The 5,000-nt window shown below is 38.0% G+C and overlaps 1 pseudogene; it reads left to right on the top strand.

The window, feature by feature from the left end:
• The first annotated feature begins 2,693 nt into the window (after nt 1-2,693).
• LOC128249256 (uncharacterized protein DDB_G0271670-like) overlaps nt 2,694-5,000 on the top strand; it is a 147,859-nt pseudogene continuing 145,552 nt past the window's right edge.

Raw genomic sequence — 5,000 nt, 5'->3', positions numbered from 1 at the left:
ATTCCGATTTTAAATCCTCGCTTCTAGCAACACCCTGTTCAATAAGCAGAAGAACGTAGTTTTGGGGAAACGCCTGCATTATCACGCAGAAGAAGGTATCGCACGGAGCAAGATATCGGTCGAATCGATATAAAAATGAACAGAAAAATGAGTAGAAGAAACGCTCGAAGAGAAAATAAAAAGATCTAATAAATATGCACTGGCATACACAGAAAATGTGTTGGCACTCCGTCGCTTACGACGTCGAGGGTTCCTGTTGATCCGATCAACGGAACAGCCTGCTCGTGAAATTAACGTGCAAGTGACATGGTAATGTTTATAGCTGACCTAATTTGGCATGGAAGACACCTCAGCAAGATATTGGTAAATATTTTCATAATGCCTCTCCTTCTATATACATACATACCTGTATATGTATATATATATATATATATATATATATATATATGTATAATTCTCCCTCTATTTGATCTATATATGTGTGCATATATATATATATACATATATATATACATATACATACATTACATACGTATGTAAGCAAGTGTACACACACACATATGTATGTATATATATGCATACATACACATGCGCGAGCTCATACACACACACACACACACACACACACACACACACACACACACACACAGGGTTAATCTCTGCATCAGCAAATATTGAACAATCAAAATTCAACGTAAATAAGTACTTTACGCTTTAGAGAGATGAATCCCTCATTTTAGGCTTGTCCATTTGTGACTGAGAACAATGTCATAACGAGATTGTTACTGTTACAGTGTAATAAGTCGAAGTATGAGCATCGTAAAACATCATGATCATATCTTTGTAGGCACGTGTGTTGCCGGAATTGGCAACCAAATTTAACTCCCTAATCTAATCTAACTCTTTTCAAGGTGGACGGATACATTGGATGAATGTGTCTTATGTGTACAATAAAAATATGGTTACGACTGGAAGTTTCAATTTATATGCTTTATGTTTTAACAACCAGTGTTTTGAGTGAGATGTCCTCAAAGCGCTATTAGCAGCAAACTGGCGAACAAGCAAACAAACAAACGGTCGATAATGAGAAATTTGGCTGCTATTTCTTGCCAGTTTATTGACACAATTAGCGCTTCCTCATTCGCTCCCGATACGAATAATGCTGCTATTGTATTGTTGGAACATTTGGCTGCCTTTTCTTGCAATTTTATCGCCTCAATAGCTCTCCCTCATTGGCTCCGATTAACGAAAATGCTGCCATGTCATTGCTATTGCTGAGCGAAATATAGCTGTTATTTCTTGCAAGTTTAGCCACCCAATAAACGACCTTTCATTGATTTCGAGTCACAATGATGTTGCGATGTCTTGTTGCTGAAACTGTCGCTATTATTTCCGTTGCTGCTGCTGCTGCTGCTCATGTTGTTGTTAAGGTCGGCCATGTTGATTGCGCTGATTTTTCTCATTCGTTAAAGAAACCAGCAATGATTTCGATGCTTTTTGGGGAAAAGAAGCGAGTCAGTATCCCTTCATTATCGATAAGAAAACCTGCACGACTGATGATGACAGTGATTAATGAGTGAGGAAGAGAGTGTTTAGAAATTAATGAACCAACCATCTGACAAATAAAACCTTGTTATCTTGTAGCAACATTCAAACAGTGTGTGCATGTTTTTATGTGTGTATGTGTGTGTGTGTGGGGGGGGGGCTATGTGTAAGTGGGGGCTATTGAAGAATGTTCAATAGTATTGTCCGACGGGCTAGAATTAGTAACGAAATTTCCATGAAGTACCCTAGTTTCGTAAAAAGGAAGGGAGACATTAGTTAGTGGAGTCCTGGCTATGCTAAAACCTGAACGAAAAAGAAAAACAAACACAAACAAACAAAAAAATAAGGAAACAAATAAAAAGACAGTACGGTCAAAGCATGAATGCCTTTTATTATAGAAGTGCTCAGTCAGCTGATCTGGGGTTAGAAAATAGCAACAACAACAACAACAGGTTAACTTATAGGAGCAAGCATGGCTGTGTGGCTAAGATGCTCGCTTCGCAACCAAGTCGTTTTCGGTTCTGTCCCACTGCGCAGCACCTTGGGCAAGTGTTATATACTTTAGCACCGGGTCAACTAAAACCTTGTGACTGAATTTGGAAAATGGAAACTATGCGTGAGTGTGCGTATGTACGTACGTATGTATGTATGTATGTATGTATGTATGTATGTATGTATGTATGTATGTATGTATGTAAAGTTTGTATTGTTTTTGGACTTACCATCAGTCTATAGAAAACAAAGGTCATGTTCTCTCAGCCACCAATCCAACTCTATGTGGAACCTAACATCTTCGTCCAAGGTACAAGATTAGATGTGGTTGACTCGTTCATCTACCTTGGCAGCATTCTCTCTAGAGATGGATTCCTTGATTCTGAAATAGACCTGAGAACTGAAAAAGCCAGCAAAGCATTTGGAAGGCTTGAAAATCGTGTGTGGTCTGATAGAGTTATCACCTTTAAAACCAAGCTTAGTATCTATGAATCTTGCATTTTAACGGTCCTCCTGTACAGACGACATATCGGTACCACATCAAAGCTTTAGAAATATTCCATCAGATTTACCCAAGGAGGATACTAGACATCAAATGGAAGTCTTTAAAATCAGACACCGTTTTTCTTCAGTAAGCTGACACATCCTTTATTGAAATGATCCTCATACGCAATGAGATGCGTTGGGTTGGGCAGCTTGCAAGGATGCAGGATGACAGGTTGCCAAAGCAGTTGTTTTACAAGGAGTTGCAGTGTGGCAAACGTCCGAGGCATAAACCTAAGAAACGTTTTAGGGATGGTGTCAAAAGCAACCTTAAGGATCTTAATGTGAAAGTTGAAGACTGGGAACAGATGACGCAAGATCGATCGCTTTGGAAACAAATGATCTACAATAGATGTAAAGCATTTGAAGCTCGCAAAATTGAACAATCTATCTTGAAAGGAACACTTCGTAGACAGGACTTAACTACAATCCCAGACATTTTTCTCTGTGTGTGTGTGTGTGTGTGTGTGTGTGTGTGTGTGTGTGTGTGTGTGTGTGTGTGTGTGTGTGTGTGTGTGTGTGTGTGTGTGTGTGTGTGTGCGCGTGCGTGTGCGCGCGTGTGTGTCTGCTTGTGTATCTTTGTATTTGTCCTCCCTACCGCTTGACAAATATTGTAGGAGTGTTTACATCCCAGTAACTTAGCGAGTTGGAAAAAGAAACTGATGGAATAATTACCAGACCAAAAAGACCCCACCCCACCCACCACCAAAAAAAAAAAGCAAGTATTGCTGGGGTCAATTTGATCATCTAAAGCCTTCAAGGTGGTGCTCCAGCGTGACCGTAGTACAATAACTGAAACAAGCAAAAAAATATCAAAACAACAGTAACATGGATATCCAATATTTGACGGGAAAAAAAAAACACGAAAAGAATAAAAACCAACTCAGCAATCTATGGAAGAACCTTAGACCTGTCGGATCATTTATTAAATTGAAAAGACCAAATTAATTCCCGTCATTGATAACTGAAATAGAAGGCGAGACAAAAGCAAGATGTTAGGAAACAAGAAGCATTTGAATAAGGATTGATATCGTTTCAACTGGAATTAACGGGAAGAAGGGATAATACTTTACTGTAAAAAATATTCCATTATTGGGTTATAAAATGACTTCACTGAAAATGTAATTTGGAGTAAAGTGAAAAGACTTCTAAGGAACAAACGATGGTGTGTAACTAGTTATACTTTGTTCCACTGATGAGGTCTAATACAACAGGAACGTGTCCAGAGTTGTAATTAAAATTTCATATTTTTATTACAGCTTGCCGGTTTACTGCATCTAATAATATCGTGACTACTTTTATTTATTGCGTTTTTTCTTCGTGTTCTTTAGGTGGGGATGTGTGTGGGTGTCTGCTAATATGATAATTAAGTAATCATGTATGGCATATATGGAAAGTTTTCCTTACCCTAAATATTACCGACAGCTGACGTTCACTGGGCGGGCCGATCAAAGCCTCGTGAGTGGATTTGGTAGACGGAAACTGAAGGAAGACCGTCGTATATATGTACGTGTGTATATATATATATATATGTGTGTGTGTGTGTGTGTGTGTATATGTTTGTGTATCTGTGTTTGTCTCCCCAACATCGCTTGACAACCGATGCTGGTGTGTTTACGTCCCCGTAACTTAGCTTTTCGACAAAAGACACGGATAGAATAAGTACTAGGCTTACAAAGAATTAGTCCAGGGGTCGATTTGCTCGACTAAAAGGCGGTGCTCCAGCATTACCGCAGTCAAATGACTGAAACAAGTAAAAGAGTAAAGAGTATATATCTCAATGAATATTGGAAATGGATATAGGTGGGGGAGGTCGCTAAGTAGCTACGTAGTTAGATAAATAGTTGGCAGGTAGGCAGACATGCACGTAGGTAGGTGGCTAGGTATGTAGATAGTTAGAAAGTTAGCTATATTGGTTGGTAATTCTAATAACTGCTCTAATTATTTTTCTACTGGATCTCCAACTGATCACGTTTATTTCTTTTCTTTTTATTTGTTATTTCTTTTTGTTCTCCTTTGTTTCTTTGCTTTTTTTTAAAAAAATTCTATTTTTCTTTATTGTATGGTAGTGTTTTGTTCTCCTCTAAAATCTGGTTAGATAACATTTGGCAGTTTGGCACCATAGAGTCTGAAAAGTAATGCTGCCTCTAGTGCTGCTGTGTATGTATATACTTGTGGTCTATATAACGGTGGTATACCGTGGTGATGTATATAACGGTGCTGTTCTAGTGATACATACACACACACACACACATACATACATACATACATACATACATACATACATACATACGTAGAACTTACTTGGAAACGGATGCGTGGCGTTCGATCATATAATAATATAAATAATATATAAATATATGCATATATCCATACATATATTTATATATTATTTATATTATTACATACATACATACATA

Source organism: Octopus bimaculoides, chromosome 13 (genome assembly GCF_001194135.2).
Source record: "Octopus bimaculoides isolate UCB-OBI-ISO-001 chromosome 13, ASM119413v2, whole genome shotgun sequence".
NCBI lineage: Eukaryota > Metazoa > Mollusca > Cephalopoda > Octopoda > Octopodidae > Octopus > Octopus bimaculoides.
Note: the sequence above shows the minus strand (reverse complement) of the source record. Positions and strands in the feature narration are given on the sequence as shown.